At 46.2% G+C, this 22,672-nt stretch overlaps 1 pseudogene; it reads left to right on the top strand.

Moving 5' to 3' along the window:
- Positions 1 to 22,672, top strand: part of LOC135553411 (bridge-like lipid transfer protein family member 2) — a 32,073-nt pseudogene that overhangs the window by 7,427 nt on the left and 1,974 nt on the right.

Here is a 22,672-nt window from a genome sequence, read left to right as displayed (position 1 = left end):
AGTTACCGGCGCCATTCCCTATGTCGTTCACTACTTTTGACCAGGGACATTGGGGTGCCAGTTGGTACACAAACACAGTAGCTTTAAATTAATTATATTTGTTCTGTGTCTCAACCCTTCATTTGTAGTTCTCCAATCAAAAGGCATAGCTAGATCTCTTGTAAAAATGTGAAGTGTATAAATGGTGTTTCTCATTGTGGCAGGAGGTGAACCCAAAAGATGAGGTGAATGCCCCGTACACCCACAAGCTGTGCCTGGTTGACCTGCGAGCCTTCTGGACCGCCACTAACAGGAACATAGCGGTCGGTCTGTACGACAGCTACAAGAAGGCAGCTGTTCTCAAGAGGAACCTCTCCACGGAGGCTCTGAAGGGCCTGAGGATAGACGCTACACTGCAAGCTGCCAAGAAGCTCAAGCGCTCTTTGTCCAACTACTCTGGCGGCCACAGCACAGCCCCCTCCACCCCAACCATGCCCAGCACCAGCCGCCCTGAGAAGAGCCCGTACGAAGGTAGGATGTTTCCCCTGGAGTAACAGAAGTGCAGCCTAATTCCTTGTGAATGAATGGTCTTTCATGTGATTTTCTTTTAAGGGATTTTCAGATTTTATTGAACAGATGGTGAGAGGATGACAGTGGCCAAATAAAGAGAGAGGTTCGAAACCGGCCTTTGGTACATATGTCAACACTAGATATGTATGCCAGATGCTGCAGCATTACTGTTAGACCAGCCAGGCCATATGAATGGTCTTTCAATGTGATAAGTTACTACCTCTGTTTCTTCCACCCTTCCTTCCTCTCTCTGCAGGGACATCCATGCAGCAAAAGCTAATTGCAGAGAGTGATACGTTTGTGGTGTTCTCAAAGGAGGACTCTGGTGTGAGTGATCAGCTGTGTGGCATCGCTGCCTGCCAGACAGATGACGTCTACAACCGCAACTGGTTCATTGAGCTGGTCAACTGTCAGGTACAACTAGTCTGGGACTTTAGGTTCATGGCAAATCAGATTAAGATTGTAAAGAGCAGTGGGCCAATCACACTTTTAATGCCCCAGAAATCATTTCGTATCCTTAGCGATGCTGAAAACAGAACTTGTTCTATTTTTTAGCAACATTCTAATATAAAATGTTCTGCCAATCTAGGATTTTATTTAGCATGTGACACTCCAGTCTCCAGGGTTATAATCCTGCTCTGCTGTCTGTCTGTAGATGATGTTGCATGGCACAGAGACAGCTGGCTGACTGCTGTTGTCTGCTGCCAAGGCCCAGGTGCTGCAGTGTGAGCACCACCCGGCCTGGTACAGCGACACCCTCAAGCAGAAGACCACCTGGACCTGTCTGCTGGACAGCATGCAGTACTTTGCCACCATGGAGCCCAACCCCTCTGAGCAGGAGGAGTGGCAGCTGTGGCTTGAGGTGGGCCAGTGAAACCATTATTAACAGGCTCTGAAAGATGCACTATGCAGAAATCGCTCCGCCATTTCCTGGTTTCGAAAATTCTAATAGTTTGCCGAGTTTCAGTTTGCGACAAAGCAAGTATAGTGTTGAGAATCATTGTAACATCTGAACCACTGTGAAATATATTTTCCATAACCAAAAATGTTGAATTGTCAGCTGTAAAAATAAAATATAAAATGAAAAAAGTAAAACGCAAAAACAGAACTTAAGAAAGGGGAAGCAAAGGGCACGTAGAACAGATCTGACTCACATTTCTATATAAATTTGGTCAGGTTGCCCAAAAAGTTATATTGCCACTTTAACAGGAACTACCATAAATTATCATCTGTAGCATTGAATGTAGCATTGAGCATATGTGTTGCATATGGCTCATGACGGCTTACATTCAGGCTCAAGTCCAAGTTACATGACAGAGTATTTCTGTATTAGGTCCAATACAGAGAGCGTATTTGTGCAGTTAGTCTTTCAGATTCAGGGTGTTGTCATAGCTTTGACCATGTGTCTTTTCCTTGGTTGTGTGTGGTGCGTCTGAAAAACATTGAGGAGCACAGGAAGCGTCACCTGGAAGCTTGTGAGCACTTTGACTTAGTAGAGTGGGAGGAAAGATACCATCCGGGGCTGTGGACACCTTCACCCTCATTCACCATGACCTGGAGATCTCCACCAACCCTGTTCAGTATGCTATGATCCTGGACATCGTCAACAACCTACTGCTGCACGTTGAGCCCAAACGCAAGGTAACGAGATGTCAACATCTGACTAGGCAGTGTTTTGTCCTATAGCATTTGCAACTGTGTAAGGGGCGAATCCTAACTCCCACTTAAGTCAAATTTTCACTCATGCATTGAGGTCAATGGGAGACTAAGTGAAATTTTTACTTGAGTCGAACTTTGGATTCACCCCTTACTGTATGATAGTGTAACGGTTTTCTTCTGGGGAAAGAGGCGGACCAAAACGCAGCGTGGTTACTTGTAAACATCTTTAATAAAGATGAACAATAAACAATCTACAAAACAAGAAATGTGAAAAAACCCGAAACAGCCCTATCTGGTGCAACAAACACAGAGACAGGAACAATCACCCACAAAACTCAACACAAAACAGGCTACCTAAATATGGTTCCCAATCAGAGACAATGACTAACACCTGCCTCTGATTGAGAACCATATCAGGCCAAACATAGAAATAGACAAACCAGACACACAACATAGAATGCCTACCCAGCTCACATCCTGACCAACACTAAAACAAGGAAAACACACCCGAATGATGGTCAGAATGTGACAGATAGCTGAATCTCTTAACTTTACAAGTCCCTTTGCGTCCCAAATGGCATGATATTCTCTTTGTAGTGCATGACCTTTGACCAGGGCTTTAAATAAGGTGCCATTTGGGATGCCTCCTGTCCTATCCTCTAACCATGTTGTGTGTGGGCTCTGTCCTCAGGAGCACAGTGAGAAGAAGCAGCAAATGCGTTTCCAGCTGGAGATCTCCAGTAACCCAGAGGAGCAGCGCAGCAGCGTTCTATACCTGCAGGAGGCTGTCAGGCAGCACGTGGCCCAGATCAGACTCCTGGAGAAACAGATCTACTCCAATATCAGGGTGAGCCATTGAACAGACTGACTCACACTCTTCTCATAGGCCCTGTGTGTGGAGGCAATGGCTGATTTCAGCACTGTTACTTGTGAGGTGAAAGTTGAAGGTAATTCCGATGGGAGGGACGATACAATTGTATTTGATCTAGTTTACTTTATTCAATTATAATCTAGAGTGGGAATAAACACATCCCTGAGTTATGAATCCCTAAACTCTGAAATATCTACTTGGTGAGTGTGTACGACCTCCCTCAGGCCCAGCCTGAGGAGCTGAGAGGAGATGAGCTGTCAGAGATCAACGTGAGGCTGCAGAACCAGCTCAACCAGGAGAAGACTGACATGCAGATGAAGAGTGAGGAGCTCAACATCCTCATCAGGTTAGCCCAACACCGCCACACACACACCATCATTTCAAGGACTAGGAACCTACTCAGCCAACCATGGGAAGTTCTGCCAACCACACTCACGTCTCCTGTGTTCCTCTCTGTATGTCTCGCTCTGCTCCCAGATGTTTTAAAGACTTCCAGCTGCAGAGGGCCAATAAGCCCCCGGAGGACGTGAGTGTGGTTCGCAGGACAGAGATCTGCTTTGCCCAGGCCCACTGGTGTCTCACTGAGGAGGATGGACAGCTGGGCATTGCTGAGCTGGAGCTGCAGAGGTTCATGTACAGCAAGTTGTGTGGGCATGGGGCAGGGAGGACACTGCTCTGTCCTTACAAGGAGATGACCCTAACTCTTTTCATGCTGTGCTTCGGCAAGAGAGCTGGGCCTATATTCACCAAAAGTCTCAGATTAGTAGTGCTGAAATTAGGATCGGTTTTGCCTTCTAGATAGTAATGAATGAGATGATATAGACAGGGGGTACCTGATCCTAGATTAGTACTCCTACTCTGAGACGCTTTATGAATGCGGGTCCTGATGTTGACGCTAAACATCTGTTAAACGGTCTCCTCCCACAACTGAACTAGTCAGACGACACAGCAGAACATCTCCTGGAACTGAGCTGGTTCACCATGAACAACCTGCTCCCCAACGCTGCATACAAAGTCAGGAAATAGTGCTAATCTGACCTTTTCTTTGGTAACGGCAGTCTGCAGCTCAATCCGTGTATGGTTTTGGATACATTTTTACAACATGAGCTATGAACCTGTGAAGCTTACAAATATGTCCTCTAAAAGGGATCTCTGATAGGGCAAGCCTTTTTGTTTAGTTTTTTCAATATTTTGTTACAAGTTTTAATCTCCTGCTGTTACTGATCCAATGATTCCAGGCCATGCTGCACCCAATATGTAGTGCTCACAAATAACTCTAATGCAGTGTTTGCTTGTGTTGTTAACTCTACTTGTTAACTTTCCCCTGTGCAGCACGTGAGGTTATGTATGGTGCTGGTACAGTAACTGGGAGTTCATGTCACTGTTGTTGACACCATACTGTTCATCATCCAGTCAGCATCAAGGAAATCCCACTCAGAATATTATGGTTGTCTCCCAAATGGCACCCTATTCCCTATCTAGTGCACTACTTTTGACCTGGGTCCTGGCCAATAGTAGTGCTCTATTAATGGAATATGGTGCCATTTGGGACTCAAGCTTTGTTATTCAGCATTGCATGTCCATCATGTGACTGGGTCACCAGAATGCCCAGATCCACAGTTCTTCGTCTTATTGTGTGCCCCTCGTTGCATTTGCACCGTCATCTGAGTGCTGTATGGTACCATGCCTTGCATCGTTGTATGAGTCATGTTTGTTTTGCAGATTTTTTTCCTGCTCATACGGGAAATTTAGGAGGACACATGTTCAGATTCATTGTATTATCTTTACAAAATAATCTGAATTTGATTTGGTTTCCTATATTACAGGAAACATATTTTGGGGTTGCTTCATGAGTCAGAGGTTAGGAGCATGGCATTATTCAAGTTATTATTCCCTATTCCCATATTCCCTATATAGTGCACTACTTTCGGTGCCATTTGGGATGCAACCTCTGTGACTTAACTTCATGAAACCTGTCTCCTAGGTGGTGTTGCGTCCTCAGATCCCGTGTCATTCTGGCCATCAGTTTGCCCTGCGCATCTTCAGTAAGGTCCGCCCCCCAGTGGGAGGTATCTCAGTCAAGGAGCACTTTGAGGTGAGGAGGAAGCATGTGATCATAACATTAGAGATGTCACAAGGTATGTATGTGGTCATAACATTGAAGATGTCGTAACATGATCATAACATTTAATTATGAAAGCATTGGGAGCATACAGTTAAACGTGTTTCTCTGTTGTAATGTGTTTGTGTCACCAGGTGAATGTGGGTCCTCTCACCATCCAGCTCATGTACCCGTTCTTCAAAAGGATGATGGGATTCTTTTTCCCAGGAAGGAACGTGGAGGAGGAGGAAGTTGCTGATGAGGAAGTCCCGAATGGTCACTACTGGTATGTATTGCCTCTACCTGCTAGCATCCTGTCCAGGGCGTGTACTTGTACATCAAGCTACAGAAGCTGGGTTCCTGCCCAATGGGCCATTCTGACTCGGACAAGGCTTACTTACCAGTTATTGATGTGCAACAGTTAAGCTTTACTATATAATACGTTCACTTGCCCTCAAGTCTCCATCCATCCGCTACATGTTGACCAGCCTGAAATCCACACCTGTCTCCACCCAACCAATATTACTTTCCATTGTCTGCCAATTCTTGTGTGGTATTCTATAGGTAGTTGCTGCATCACCCCTGGTGTCTATTAAAAGCCTGGGTCTAGTGTGACCTTAAGGGCTGTGTGAGAGGATGCATCCCACATGGCACCCTGTTCCCTAAATTGTGCACTATAGGCCCTGATCAAAAGTAGTGCACAATAAAGGGCATAGGGTGCCATTTTGGAAAGTACGGGAGTGTAGGGTGTGGACTCTAGAGTGGTAGTCGTTCAGAGGCCGTGGTGGTGCTGCTGCTGTCTTTTTCTTGAACTCACATCCACACTTGGTGCGTTGCTCTGCCACGTCTCACAATGGTGCTCGTTTAGTAAAGTTAGATCAAAGATGAAGCAATGTCTTGAAAGATCACATAATGAATCATTAGTATACTACATAACCAAATCAAATATAATCGCATAGTATGTTACTATTATACCAACAACACTATGTCATTTCTTGACATTTTTAGGATGGTTAGCTAAATGTTAGAAAAAAATGATCGTGCGACCAACTCAACAACGCGCCTCTAGGCAGAAGGTACTCACGAAACAGTAATTCAAGAAGATCTAAATGCATATGCTGCCATTTTTATGTATTAATGTAGGCTACACTGTCCCACAAAATTATCCTGTTGTCCCGTATTTGGGTATTTTAAATGTGGTCACACTATGCATGTTAGTACACTTTCCCTACGCTGTAGTCCGAACACACGAAAGCAGCGCAATTGACTTTGAATTCACGGATGCACGCGTGACGTGCTGTAATTTCTTAAAGTAGATCAGTCAACTGTTGAGTAATTTTATACTCCTTTGTGTGTCCTATTGTTCTTAGTGCTAATGTATACCCGCTTGTCAATCCTTTTATATTTTAACTTTTTGACAACCAAGATGTCAGTTTCCGTAGTCTACAGCAATGACCCTTCGGAACCGAAACTTGGCATGGACATTTAACACATATAAACTTTCGGTCTGGTAGAAGATTCGGTCAGTGCCATTAGTGACGATATGATACAGTGCATTGCCTGGTTTATGCCTCGTGTGTGGATCTGGTTAGAGTGGTGTATGTGGCAATGCACTGCAGTTGGAGGTGAGGCACGTTGGCAGTGACGTGTAGTGCAAAGCATTGCGTGCTGTATGGAAGCGGGCCAAAATGAATTGACGTCCCAAATCATTGCGTGGGCTGGTTAGAAATGTGTCATGGTTCGTGTTTGACACGTCTGTTCTAAGTTATTTTATTTTTATTGTAAATTGTATCTCAGGCATGCCTGTCACCAAGCCAAGGCAGCTCTCAGAGGACACCATGGGGGTCACCCAAGGCTTGAACCGCACCTCAGGGGTCAGGAGGTCCTTCCGAAAGGATGTTGAGGTATCTTTTATTTTAAATGAGATATGAGCAATCAATTCATCTTTGTGTTTATGATTCCCCAAATGTTCATACTTCTGTACTACATTGCAGGGGCGCAACTTTGGTTTTAGAAGTGGGGGGGACATAATTAATGCATGCATACGTTCAGAAGTTTGGGGTCACTTAGAAATGTCCTTGATTTTGAAAGAAAAGTACTTTAAAAAAAACAGAATAGAAAGAGTGAGGCCCCAGTGCACAACTGAGCAAGAGGACAAGTACATTAGAGTGTGTGGTTTGACAAACAGATGCCCCCCAAGTCCTCAACTGGCAGCTTCATTAAACGGTAGCCGCAAAACACCAGTCTCAACGTTAACAGTGACGAGGCGACTCCGGGATTCTGGCCTTCTATGCAGAGTTCCTCTGTCCAGTGTCTGTTCTTTTTTTTTCTTTTTTTATTGGCCAGTCTGAGAGATGGCTTTTTCTTTGCAACTCTGCTTAGAAGGCCAGCATCCCCTAGTCGCCTCTTCACTGTTGACGTTGAGACTGGTGTTTTGCGGCTACCGTTTAATGAAGCTGCCAGTTGAGGACTTGTGAAGCATCTGTTTTACAAACTAGACACTCGAATGTACTTGCCCTCTTGCTCAGTTGTGCACTGGGGCCTCCCACTCTTTCTCTTCTGGTCAGAGCCCGTTTGTGCTGTTCTGTGAAGAGAGTAGTACACAGCGTTGTATGAGCTCTTCAGTTTCATGGCAATTTCTCGCATGGAATAGCCTTCATTTCTCAGATCAAGAATTAAATGACGAGTTTCAGAAAAGTTATTTGCTCCTGGCCATTTTGAGCCTGTAATCGAACCCACAAATCCTGATGCTCCAGATACTCAACTAGTCTAAAGAAGGCCAGTTTTATTGCTACTTTAATCAGAACAACAGTTTTCAGCTGTGCTAACATGATTGCAAAAGGGTTTTGTAATAATCAATTAGCCTGTTAAAATTATCAACTTGGATTAGCTAACACAATGTGCCATTGAAACACAGGACTGATGATTGCTGATAATGGTCCTCTATGCGTATGTAGATGTTCCATTAAATATCAGCCGTTTCCAGCGACAATTGTCAATGTTGTAAATGACTATGTCTACACTGTATTTCTGATCAGTTTTATTTTAATGGACAATTTTTGTTTAAATTTTCTTTCAAAATCAAGGACATTTCTAAGTGTAAGTAATTATCCAGTCTGATAAACAATCTACTCGACCACTCGGAGGCGTCCGCTTGTTAATGCAATTTCAGAATGTGGGGGGGACATGACCCCAGTGAAAGTTGTGTCCCTGCTACTTTGCCAACTAGCTACATCTGCTGGTGGAATTGGCTTGTTGTTTCACAAGTACTTCACAACTTTCTCGCTAAAGTTATGCTGCTTCAGATATGGCATCCTATACCCTATATTGTGCCCTACTTTTCACCAGAGCTCTATGGACCCTGGTCAAAAGAAGTGCACTATGATGAGGATTAGGGTGCCATTTCAGACACGGCCTTAGGTTTTTCATACCGTATTGAAACTGAAGTATGTCTTATTTCCCTGTCTAGCATCCCGTTGATGACGTCGACAAGATGGAGAGAGCAGCCATGAATAACTCCTTCATCTACATCAAGATCCCCCAGGTCCTCCTCTGTGTCAGCTACAAGGTAGGTATCACCATGTGCTAAAGTCAAGAGCAGCAAAATTCCAGTAATTTCCAGAAATCCCAGTTGGATGATTTCCTGCGCATTCCCTCCTGATTCAAGGGATCGTCCAACTAGGATATCAGGCAATTCCCAGATTTTCCAGGATTTTGGAACTAGCTAAAGTACAACTGTACTCAATACTATGATTCCAGACAGTTATTGATTCCATATACATGTCAGTGAGTTTATAAATAAACATTCCCCTCGAAGGGAGATGTTTAATCTCATTCAGCCATTATTAGAGACAGAGTGATGGCATCAGGTCACATGTTTTGTTCTCAGACTGAAAATAAATACCTCAACATCTGCAGTGTGTTTTGTCTGTTTTGTATATGTAAACCATATCACACTGTTAGCTTGTTTGTGACATGGATGTAATTTCTAATCCATCTCAGATTTTCAATTTCATGTCTTCAGGGATTTGCAAAATAATCGTTATTGTCCAATGACAGCATTATCTTGCCTTCCAGATTGCATAATGCTTGGTATTATCAACCATGGGGTTTCAATCCTTTTTCATAGCTGATTTGAGTGAATGTTTAATAAATTATAATGAAAATGTAATATTCATATATTATTATGTAATATTAAACAGGAGATCAATGAACACACACAGACATGTCATGAAGGCATGAGTATTGAATCCAATTTTCTCATCAGAATTATATGAACAACGGTTGTACTTTTTAACTCCCAGTCAATGTAGTTTCATTATGTATTGTGTCCCACCATAGAGAGAGAAAAGCAGTGTTGACTGGAAGGATCTGAACCTGGTTCTGCCTTGTCTGGAGTACCACAACAACACGTGGACCTGGCTGGACTTTTCCATGGCTGTGAAGAGGGACAGCAGGAAAGCCCTGGTAGCACAGGTACTGCACTGAACCCTGTCCCGCTTATAACTAACCCAACCGCTGCAGGTCAAAGTTCCCCCCTAGAAACAAATCTAGGATCAACCTCTCCTCCCCCTTGACCCATTATTGGGACAATTGTAAAACTGACCCAGGGTCAGCATGTAGGGGAAACTTAATCCTACTCCGTACTGCACAGGACGCTGGCCCCTCCAATTACCAAAACATCCATGCCCTACAGTAGCAGTTAGATGGCAAAAATGGCACTTCTACCATCATGATGTTCCAAGCCGCCAAAATGCCAATCGCTGCCTAAAGCTATTTTTATGTTACAATATAGAACTATGTATAGTTGACTTCATTCATATGTCCTATATACAGTGGGGCAAAAAAGTATTTAGTCAGCCACCAATTGTGCAAGTTCTCCCACTTAAAATTATTAGAGGCCTGTAATTTTCATCATAGGTACACTTCAACTATGACAGACAAAATTAGGAACAAAATCCAGAAAATCACATTGTAGGATTATTCTTGAATTTTATTTGCAAATTATGGTGGAAAATAAGTATTTGGTCACCTACAAACAAGCAAGATTTCTGGCTCTCACAGACCTGTAACTTCTTCTTTAAGAGGCTCCTCTGTCTCATTCATATGTCATAGTTGAAGTGTACCTATGATGAAAATTACAGGCCTCTCTCGTCTTTTTAAGTGGGAGAACTTGCACAATTGGTGGCTGACTAAATACTTTTTTGCCCCACTGTATGCCATAGTCGACTTCTGTTTTACACTGTTGTTCCTCAGCATATCTGTGCAATATATCATATCACAACCAAGCAGCAAATATATGTCCTTGTTTTATATTTGATGGCACTTACAGCTTTGATAGGCTCTGCAAAAGTAATGTTGTTGCAGCTTGTCTCCGTAATTTTAACACTACAGCTCTTTTTAATTAATCAAAGTATTTCCGAGATTTTTATAACCATGTTAATTCTTTTAAATTACAGCTGTACCAATACCTTAGTTTGTTATTGAATTACATCTTCCTTGAAGTGCAAGATGTCAATTATTTCTGTCTAAATATTTCAAGAAACATTTATTATAGCTCAATGAAGTGAGTTGTTTCTTTAACGCGTTTTCTTATCACCATGCATGTAACTATGTTTGTCAATATAATGTTCTAATGTCTCTTATAGCTGAATGTGTCATGTATGTGCTCAAGTTCACTACACCGTCAACTTATAATTGATTTCGTAATTGTGTAACAGAAATGTGGAGTTTTGGTTTTAGCTGTTATTTCCAGTGATCATTCATATGACAGGCTCAACTGGAGCGGAACTTCGCGTTCTGTTGTCATTCGTTGCTACAGATGATGATCAAACCCCGCGCGCCGCTCGGTCATGGCGGGTCAGCAACGTGCACTCGATGTTTTACACTGCAGTGTAAAAGATAATAGAAAATAGTCATGTGGGGTTGATCGAGGTTTACCAAATAATGTGATGGGCAGCGACTCAAGTAAAAGGTAAGATATCTTCAGACGTAGCCTACACCTATATGAAGTTATCACATTTTTAGACAGTTTGCGCAGTATACTGCTTTAGCCTACTAATTAATCTACGTTCTGATCTACATAAGGTATACATTTATATAGGAGGCTCGCAACAATATTGACATATGGATACATGTACGTCTCTGCGTGCAGCGAATAGAAACAGGTGATGAGCGCCTATATATTTGAACGGTTTTAAATGTATGTATATGTATTCGAATAATATAATAAACAGATTAATGAAATGTACGTAAACAGAAAAATGTGTTTTTAAATACAATTTAAAGTAAGTCTTACAATGAAATTTCAGAGGCACATGGAACTGGCCAGTATGTTATGAGTGCACTGAGCTGTTTTTAATGCAAGGAAACTACTGGTCTGTGGGGAGTTCTATTAAAAGGGACGGGGGAGTTGCTCACTGTGGCTGCTGTGAACTTCTCTTGTTATTGTGCCTAGAGTAAAATGTACTAAAAGCAATTCAAACAGACTGGACTCAGATCATCTACATGAAAATATCATTAATGAATGTCTTCAATATTCGTTTGTTTATTTGGCATGTTGGCACATTTTCGGTTTCATATGATACAGTATCTCCTCTATCCAATGCTGATTTACTCCTGCATGATTCTAGTCTGGCATATGCCAGTAAGTAACCTTGTGATGTTTGACATTTAATTGTAATTACTTGCTGCACACAGCAAAATGTATAATTAGAGCCATCACTAATTAGAAAGCCACTGTCCTCAATGTAGAGACAGGCGCCAAGCCAAGAGAAACGACGCTATCAAGCCTGGCATGGCCTTGTCTCCAATATGGAAATATCCTTTGCTGACGGAATTCGCCACCTTGGCCCACCTGGTCTGGCAACACAGTGCATGGTGCTCGGCAGTGGAGCCCCAATCCCTGAGGCCCTCCTCCTCCCAGGAGACAGTCCTCAGAAGCCTGTCATGAAGTGGACTCTCCCTGGCTTCATCTCTATCTTTCTGCCTGAGTTCCCACACCCTAAATTCCCTGGGCAAGACAATTTCCAGGTAGTCCTCCTTAATTTGCATTGAGCACGTGGACCACAGATGTTATCAATGTTTTTAGCAGATCTAATGAACTCATCAATTGATAGGGAAACAACAGATAAATCACATGTATTACTTCTATATGGGGGGAATAAATGATGTGATGGTCTGTCTGATGTAAAAAATAGAAAGAAAGATGTGTAACCTACCTGTTATGATACTAACATGTCATAATATTGCAACATTTGAATCTCTTTCTCTCCATGACATTCAGATCCTGGGCTTCATAGCTAAAGGCTCCTTTTGGGCCTATCTTTAAAGTAAAGGACAGGTCGAAGGAGTAGACTTATGCCGTTAAGGTGAATCTCTCCTCAGCCTCCTGCCACATCACATTTAACCAGCACTATATTTCATGTGACATCTACACACATCTAGTTTATTCTATTTCCACTGTATTTAATGTTCTTATATTGTGTTGCTCTACAGGTTTTATCCAAGTCTGAGATACTGAAGCATGGCGTCCTGGAACAGTCAAAGGAGGAGGTTATCATTCAGGTAGGTCACACTGCAGGATGACCTGTGAAGCTGCTATCCTGAGCAGGCTTTAGCTTAGGGCCTGACTTAGTTTAGGGGATAACATGCTGGAAACAATGACTCACTGAGCTCTAATAATGACTATGCCAATTATCCCTAAGAACTTCTGTGCAACAGGAAGCATGGTCCCATGGAGCTTTTGCTGTAAGAAAAACAACCTTTACCATCATTCAAGATACCTGGTTGCATTCAGATCCCTCCTAAATCACACTGTTCTGAGTGTCTTTGCTGACATCCACACTTGTTGCTGCTGTTGTGTGTTGCCTGTTGTGTTGCAGCGGCAGGTCAGCCACCCATTCCTCCACAATCTGCAGGATTGCTGGCATACCCAGCGTCACCTCTTCATTAATGAGTGACTAATGTGATCTAACTAGATCCCTCTTTCCCCTTTGTTTTATCCTCTCCTCTCTTTACCCTCCCTGTGTCTCATGTAGGAGCTTCCCACTGAGACGCATTGGATCATCATAGTTTCATTGAAATGTCGTGGAAACAACATCAATTCAACCAGTGGGTTGTCTCACTCTCCCTAGCTGTAACGGTTTTCTTGACTTGAAGGAGAGGCGGACCAAAATGCAGCGTGGTTTCTATTCATGGTTCTTTATTAAAGACTACACATGAACAAACTAACAAAACAAGAAACGTGAAAACCTATAACAGCCCTATTTTTTTTATATAAAAATGATTTATTATCTTCAATACCATTCATTCTTTACAACTCATAATTTTCATACATACTCAAATAATGGTATTTTAATTAAACTAATTTAACTAAACATAAACCCCAAACAAAACCTCAGGGGAGCATCTTCCCTCCCAGTCACCCTACAAAATACCTTTCCCTATCTCCCCGTCCCTAATCTATCCCCTTACAAATCTAAATGACACCCAGCCCTAAACCCCCTTCCACCTCTCCCGAGCAGCATGCTGCCCCCACTTCCTCTCCTCCCTCTTCATCCTCCCCCTCAAATCTCCTTCCACCCTCCTCACTATCCCTTCCACCCCCCAATCTCTCCCTGTCTTCACCATGTTCTGCCTGGCTTCCCACAGCCCCCGTTTAAAGAGACTCATGAGAAGCCAGAGCAGAAACCTGTCCCTATCCATCCCTCTCGCTCTCCCTACACCTCTCTCTAACCTGGCCCACGTCAATACAAAATCCCCCCTTACCAAACCTAACAACACCCGTGCCCTAGCCCATACTACTCCGGCAAAGGCACAGTCCCAAAAGACATGGCGCACAGTCTCCTCCCTGCCACAAGAGGATCTTGGACAGGTGGGGGATTGCACCAAACTATACCGGTACATGATGGAACGTACCGGCAAGCACTTATGGAGACTCAACCAATTCAGGTCCTTGAGCATGTTGTCCAGACCCCGCGCCTGCACTCCCTCCCAGACCACTTCCGAGATGCCCACTACAGGCGCGGACTCCCTGCCTTTCTGACCTCCTCGTACAGGTGCCTGTGATCTAAACCTACTCGGGCAACTTCAACCTCAGGGTGCGCACGCAGCCACTTGGCCGCATGACCAAAGTGCCACGGCAGCTGTTCCGCCCGAGGACCCGTGTTAGACCACACCATTACGCTTCTCGCCTGATACGAGAAGAACACCCGCAGGAGGTAACCGGACGGGTGTATCACTGGCTGAGCAAGCTCCGTTAACAAGAAAGAAACAAAAATTGTGTCCAGCTTGAGAGGGAAATGTGGTACCCCCCTACCTCCCTCCCCGATGGGACAGATCATGCGTGCCCTGGCGACCCACTCGCACCTGCCACTCCACATGAACTGAAACACAAGCCTCACTAGAAGCCTCCTCAGACAAGCCGGCAATGGGTAGATGTACGCCAAATACAAAAGAGACGGCAACACATCCACCTTTAGGACCAGGACTTTGCCCACAAAAGACAAATACCTAGCATTCCACATTGCTAGCTTCCTCTGTAACACTGCGATACGCATGTTCCAGTTTAGCGTCGCTGAGCCGGAGGTCTCAAAATGGACCCCGAGAATCCTCAGGGCCCCCTCACAGAGAGAGAACCCCCCAGGCACATCCGTTCTACCGCGCCATCTTCCGAAAAACTTGACGGAAGACTTTGCATGGTTCAGAACTGCTCCCGACGCTCGGGTGAAATCCCCAAAGATGGCAAGGGACCTTGTCAGGCACGAGTCCTTGCACAGCAGCAAGGAAGTGTCGTCGGCGTACTGCGTCATCTTAACACGCAGCCCACCACTTCCAGGGATCAACAAGCCTTCCACCCCTGTGTCTGCCCTAATGGCAGCCCCCAGAGGCTCCATGTACAGAACGAAGAGGAGAGCCGAGAGTGGGCACCCCTGCCTGACCCCAGACGAGAGGTCAAAAACGTCACCCAAGTGACTATTTACACTAACTCGGCACCCCGCTCTGACATATAATGTAGGAATCCATCCTATGAACTTCTCCCCAAATCCTAATCGACCTAACACTCTGAATAAAAAGGATCTATTCACGCGATCAAAGGCTTTCGCCTGATCTAGCGCTGCTACCATTATAGGCAGTCCTCTATCTTCAACCCAAGCGATGGAGTCCCTGATTAACTGTAGGTTCCATCTAATAGAGCGGCCCTCTACCCCGCACGTCTGATCCTCATGGACGACGTAGGGAAGGGCTGTGCGTAACCAGTCTGCTAAAACCTTTTCAAGTAGCTTGTAATCTACACACAGCATGGTCAACGGCCGCCAGTTGCCAAGGTCTGTTACTTCCCCCTTCTTATATAAAAGTGACAGCACAACAACAGCCATTGATCCCCCCGGGACCCCCGTCTCAAGGATGGCCTTCAAGACTTCGAGGACCACTGGTCCAAGTATACCCCAAAACTTGAGATAAAACTCAGCCGGCAGCCCATCCATCCCAGGCACCCTTTTCCCATCCTCCTAAGAGCGCTCTCAACCTCTTCTAGTGAGATCTGGGCCTCCATCACTTCTCTAATGTCCTCCGGCAACCGCCTGGACAAGTGTTCTAAAAACACATTTCCCTGCTCTACATCTATTTCCCTTTCCTTAAATAAACCTTGGAAATGATCAGTTGTCACCCTGACCATATCCTCTGGTTCTCTAACTATACTACCATTTTCTTCCCTAACGCCATGCATTACCTTCCTACTCTGTCTGGCCCTAACCGACTTAAAGAACATAGCAGAACAAATCTCATTATGTTCTAGAAAGCCGCTATGCGCACGCTCCAGGAAAGCTCGAGCCTTCCGCTCCTGCAACTCCCTGAGCTGCGCCTTTAGGGTTGCGGATCTCTCCAAGTCAAACGACCCGCCGAGGTTGCCTGCCTCGTATTCGAGTTCAATTAACCTTTGGATACGATCCACCTCCCTCCTCTCCTCCCTTTTTTTCCTCTTGCAATATCCTATTATAAAAGCCCTAATCCTCACCTTAACTAATTCCCACCACTCTAACACCCCCTCCACATGGACCGGAGGCCTTCAAGCCTCCAAAAGAAACCATAAAACCCGTCAACAAAAGCCTGCTCCTCCAGCACATCCCGATCTAACTTCCAGTACCCCCTACCAAAGAGGCAGACTGGCGACCCCACCTGCAGGAGCACCCCGTCGTGATCCGAAAAGAAAACAGGCAACAGCCGCCCAGACAACTTACCCAAAGACCTGGGTACAAAAATATAGTTGAGCCTCCGCTCAACCCCCCTGGAGTAATGTGCAGACCACCATCTACCAGACCATGGCAAGCCATTAGCCTGGCAATGGCGCCTGCACTGCTATCCCCCCCTATTCCTAAATCTGTATTAAAATCCCCCCCTATCACTAATTTCCTATTTGTGACACACAGGAGCGTCAGACAGCCCACCATCTCCCTCCTGTCTGCCACCACCTGTGGCCCATACACCACCACTAATCTAAATTTACAATCCCTTATCGTGACATCCACCCCTATAACCCTCCCCTGCATTACCACAAAAGAATCCTCCACTTTTACCTCCCTGTGCCCACACAAAATCCCTACCCCCGATGAGTGCACCCCCAATACCCCAAACCGACTCCCCCTTGTCCCACTCCCTCTTAAACCTACTAACATCCCCTCCATCCCTCAGGTGAACCTCCTGTAAAAAACAAAAATCAAACCCCACACCCTCCAAATAAAAAAAAACCGCCCTCTTAACAAAATCCCTTAAACCCCTTACATTTAAACTAACAAAAGTAAAATTAGTCCCCTTGAAAGAATAAAATAAAAACATGTAATACACTCATTCTAAACCCAGACAGAAAAAAAACAAACAGGAGACTCACCCGATGCTCCCCTGCTCCATATCTACCGGTGAGAACACCATCCGTACTCCCGACATCCCCCCCTCTTCCTCCATCTCACCAACCCAGGATGCAGGAATAGTGTTTGGCTCCGGGGTGCCCTGCACACTGGGTCTACCCCCACAATCCTCCCCCTCCCCAGTGCTGCAGCTGGATTGGAAAAAAAATCGGGGAGGCTGAGTCCCCAAACAAAAAACTCCCCACCTCCTCCTGTACCCAGTCCTGAGTCTTGTTAGGTGTGTCCCCACCCAACAGAAGTTGAGGGCCTGGGGAAACCAGCAGCAACCCAGAAGTTTCTCCCACCCCCATCACTCTCTTGGCCATCCCTTCCCTCTCACTGTCGGCCAATCGCACCCTCCTCTTCATTCTCTTCTTTGGTGATGGCGGCAGTGAAGAGATACCACCACCCCCCCCCCACCAGCTCCTCCACCATACCCCTCATCTCTTCCACCAGGGCACTTTCCCCCCAGTCCACTTGCTCTTCCACCATCTCCTTCTCCAACACTCCTCCCTCGCTTTCTTCTCTCTCATGCTCCTCCACTCGGTTGCCTTCTTCCGCCACTTTTCCTGTTTCTCCTACTCCCGTGCCTCCCGTTTCCTTCTCTGGACCTGTACTCTGTACTCTGGTCATGAGGCGTGCTTCCTTCCCCTCCTCTTCTTCCCCCATCCCCCGCTCCTGCTCCCCCCCCCCAGCCGCAGACGCATATGACCTCTGACGAGCCGGGCACCCCCGCCACAGGTGTGCTGATGAGCCACACCCGTGGCACGCCTTAGGCTTGTCACAATCCCTCGCCTCGTGTTCCTCAGATCCAAAATCTGCATTTTCTCGTGCTGCACGAGGCGAAAATGTGGCCGTAGGCCATACAGTGCCTGCAAAATGGGGGCTGACGTGCATAAAACAACGTCCCCCTGTCAGCCCCTAGGGAGAACATAGCAGGAGGATGGAGGTAGCCACCATGTCCCTTTGGGTCCTCCCTGAGGAGGGCCTGGAAGCCTCTCCTCCCATTCCAAAACCCAAGGGAGTCTTTCAGGTGCCTTGCTGAGGAGACGTTATCCATGTATCTCCCCAGAAAGGCCCTCACCTCTTCGTCCTTAACGTATGGGTTGTAAATGTTGACAGGTACAACCCTAAAGTTGTTCTTCGCCAGGCTTGTTATTTCATAGTGGCTCATCGGCCTCTCACCTCCCACTGCTCTTGCCCTTCTCAGGATATCATCGTGTTTCTCCTCTGTATATAGTGCCACGTCGTATGCTCCCTCCAACGAGTTGCCTTGGAAACAAAACACGTCCTTCACCGTCAGCTTTAGAATCCCCATCAATATTATCCTTCCAAAAGTTTCCCATCCTAAAGGCTCCAACTCCTTTTCCTTCCAAGCAAACCGAATCGTGTTGGCCAGCCCAATCCCAGGGACCGACCGTGTTGATGTATTCTGCACCATCTCCGCAAGGAGAATGGCGCTCGTTCTCTTCTCTTCCAAAACAAGGAAAAAAAGAAAAACCAAAGTGACTGAGCCTATCTGGTGCAACAAACACAGAGACAGGAACAATCACCCACAAAACCCAACACCAAACAGGCTACCTAAATATGGTTCCCAATCAGAGACAATGACTAACACCTGCCTCTGATTGAGAACCATATCAGGCCAAACACAGAAACAGGCAAACTAGACACACAACATAGAATGCCCACTCAGATCACACCCTGACCAAACAAAACATAGAAACATACAAAGCAAACTATGGTCAGGGTGTGACAATAACCCCCCCAAGGTGCGGACTCCGGCAGCAAAACCTGAACCTATCGGGGAGGGTCTGGGTGGGCATCTGTCCGCGGTGGCGGCTCTGGTGCTGGACGTGGCGCCCACTTCACCATAGTCTTAGTCCACATTGTCCGCTTCCGTGGCCTCCTAACCACGGCGACCCTTCTAAATGACCCCACTGGACAGAGGGGCAGCTCTGGACAGAGGGGCTCTGTCGGCCCCTGGCTGACTGGCGGCCCCTGGCTGACTGGCGGCCCCTTGCAGACTGGCGGCCCCTGGCAGACTGGCGGCGCTTGGCTGACTGGCGGGCCCTGGCAGACTGGCGGCCCCTGGCTGACTGGCGGCCCCTGGCAGACTGGCGGCCCCTTGCAGACTGGCGGCCCCTTGCAGACTGGCGGCCCCTGGCAGACTGGCGGCCCCTGGCAGACTGGCGGCCCCTGGCAGACTGGCGGCGCCGGGCAGATTGGCGGCGCTGGGCAGACTGGCGACTCTGATGGCGCTGGGCAGACGGGAAGCTCCGGCAACGCTGGAGAGGTAAGGCTCTGGCAGCGCTGGACTGAGTAGCTCTGGCGCCTCTGGAATGAGGGGCTCTGGCGCCTCTGGACTGAGGGGCGGGAGCTCTGGCAGTACCGAACAGGCGGGAGACTCCGGCAGCGCTGGAGAGGAGGAAGGCTCTAACAGCACTGGATAGGCGGGAGACTCCGGCAGCGCCGGAGAGGAGGAAGGCTCCGGCAGCGCTGAACAGGCGGGAGCACCTGTAGGGATGAGACGGAGAGACAGCCTGGTGCGGGGGGGCTGCCACCGGAGGGCTGGTGCGTGGAGGTGGTATCGGATAGACCGGACCGTGCAGGCGCACTGGAGCTCTTGAGCCCCGAGCCTACCCAACCTTAGCTGGTTGAATGCTCCCGGTCGCCCTGCCAGTGCGGCGAGGCGGAATAGCCCACACTGGGCTATGCAGGCGAACTGAGGACACCGTGCGCAAGGCTGGTGCCATGTAAGCCGGCCCAAGGAGACGCACTGGGGACCAGATGCGTAGAGCCGGCTTCATGGCACTTGGCTCGATGCTCACTCTAGCCCGGCCGATACGCGGAGCTGGTATGTACCGCACCGGGCTATGCACCCGCACTGGTGACACCGTGCGCTCCACCGCATAACACGGTGCCTGCCCGGTCTCTCTCGCCCCCCAGTAAGCACAAGAAGTTGGTGCAGGTCTCCTAACTGGCTTCGCCACACGTCCTGTGTGCCACCCCCCAAGAAATGTTTGGGGCTGACTCTCGGGCTTCCATCCACACCGTCATGCTGCCTCCTCATACCAGCGCCTCTCTGCCTTCCCCGCCACCAGCTCTTCTTTGGGGCGGCGATATTCTCCAGGCTGTGCCCAGGGTCCTTTTCCGTCCAATTCTTCCTCCCATGTCCATTCCTTCCTCGCGTTGCTCCTGCTGTCGCTTCTCCTGCTGCACCTTGGGGCGGCGACACTCCCCTGGCTTTGCCCAGGGTCCTCTCCCGTCGAGGATTTCTTCCCAAGTCCAGAAGTCTTTATTTCGCTGCTCCTGCTGCTGCCCGTTACCACGGCGCTTGGTCCTGTTGTGGTGGGTGATTCTGTAACGGTTTTCTTGACTTGAAGGAGAGGCGGACCAAAATGCAGCGTCGTTTCTATTCATGGTTCTTTATTAAAGACTCTACACATGAACAAACTAACAAAACAAGAAACGTGAAAACCTATAACAGCCCTATCTGGTGCAAACACAGAGACAGGAACAATCACCCACAAAACCCAACACCAAACAGGCTACCTAAATATGGTTCCCAATCAGAGACAATGCCTAACACCTGCCTCTGATTGAGAACCATATCAGGCCAAACACAGAAACAGACAAACTAGACACACAACATTGTATGCCCACTCAGATCACACCCTGATCAAACAAAACATAGAAACATACAAAGCAAACTATGGTCAGGGTGTGACACTAGCAGGAGCGTCTACTATGGCATTGACTGGCCTTGCTGCTATTTAGTGTTGTCTCCCTCAGTTTAAGCCCCATGACTCATCTGAATAATTATACTGCCATCTGCTGAGATTTCAGAGTGTAGCATACAATCCTGTGGCCTGGTTTCCCCTTCCTTTGATTTATTAATAACACCCTTATTAGTGGATAAAGGCATATGAGTTAATTTTTGTCTCTGACTGACACACATCTCCTTACCCAACATAACCCCTTTCGCTTCCCCCAGCCTTAAAAATAACTTGCCACTGTGTGACTTCAGACAATTTTCATTTTTTCCTGTTGCTTCTCTCCTCCATTTCAAGTGCTTGTGTTTTATCAGGGGTCATCTAGTCCCAGCCCTGGATCAGTGTACTGTACATATCCTTGTTACTAAGATGGATAATTGTGTGTGACTGTGTCTGTCTTCCCACAGTGTGAATACTGCAGTACTGGAGACCTGTATACCTACTGGTTACTGAAGGGCTAGTTTGGGGAGGATGAGGCTTGGATGTTTGCTGCAGAGCTCGGCTGTGCTTTGGGTGAGTGTCCCTCAAGTGTATATGCACAATATAGTTCTTCAAAATGTGTATGAAATCTGTCAGGACCCGGTTACGAACTCAGGTCGCCGGTGTGAGAAACAGTCACTTAGTAAACTGAGCCACTAATAGTCGGCAGAACCCAGAAGATGAGGCAGACACAGCAGTACTGGAGACAGTGATTTAATAAAGAAAAAGGAAAATAAATCTTCAGGCAAAAATATAAATCCACAACGTCAAAAGTAATTCCAAGAGAAAAAAATGTATATCCTCCAAGACACAACGAAAATCCACAAAGTGGTAAGAACAGCAGGGAAAAAACAAACCTCAAAAGAATAATCAAAAATAAACAAAAACCAGAGTACCTCAAGAAAATCCAACTAGAGAAACAAAAGTTCACAGCATGGCTGGGCGCTAACATACAAACACAGAGCAAAGAACTGAGGAACACTAAGGGTTTAAATACATTAAAGGGAAATGAGGCACAGGTGCAACTAATAACTAGAACGAGGGAAAAACAAAAGGGTCAAAAAGCACAATGGGGGCATCTAGTGACCAAAACCTGAACAATCCTGGCCAAATCCTGACAAAATCATTGTCTGAGTTTCACCTTTACTTGGATTATAATGTGTGTCCCCGATCGGTAGGTTTCCTTCACAACTTTGGGATCATGCATATGGATGTGAAAGTATGAACATTTGTTTTGATAATGAACATTATACTTTATACATCATTTATGCATTCTTGAATCTAAATAACATATATTTATAACTTCACAGAAAAGATTATAATCATCTGATTATTCTGGAGTTTTTAGATGGAGAATGTCCTTCTGTCTGACCAAGGTAATGCTGGCTAAAATAAAATAATATATTTATATATATAATATATGCCATTTAGCAGACACTTTTATCCAAAGCGACTTAGTCATGCATGTGTAGCACATGGGGATGTGTGAAATGTACTCCTCAGCCTTAAGTGTCCCGCTTGCACCACCTCATTAGCTATCATTTGAGGTGGCGCGATTGGCTGAGACGCTTGAGGGAGGACTGTCTGTCACATGTGTTTGTGAGGCAGAGATCCTGAGTTGGCGCCAGGTATGGGCCAAATCGGGAGCAAGTGGTCCCCGCTAAGCAAGCAGTGTGATGTCTTTTATACATGCATACATTTTACTTAGGGTTTAGTTTACTTTCTACTACAATAAAATATAAGAGAACACTAGAGGGCCTTATAATAAAGTGGACACTTCAGGATTGTTGTTGTATGGAAGATATAGTGCTATAGTGAAACTAATTTAAACTTC

This window comes from Oncorhynchus masou, chromosome 13, assembly GCF_036934945.1.
Source record: "Oncorhynchus masou masou isolate Uvic2021 chromosome 13, UVic_Omas_1.1, whole genome shotgun sequence".
NCBI lineage: Eukaryota > Metazoa > Chordata > Actinopteri > Salmoniformes > Salmonidae > Oncorhynchus > Oncorhynchus masou.
The sequence above is the reverse complement of the archived record's forward strand: the minus strand, read 5'-3'. Positions and strand labels throughout refer to the sequence as shown.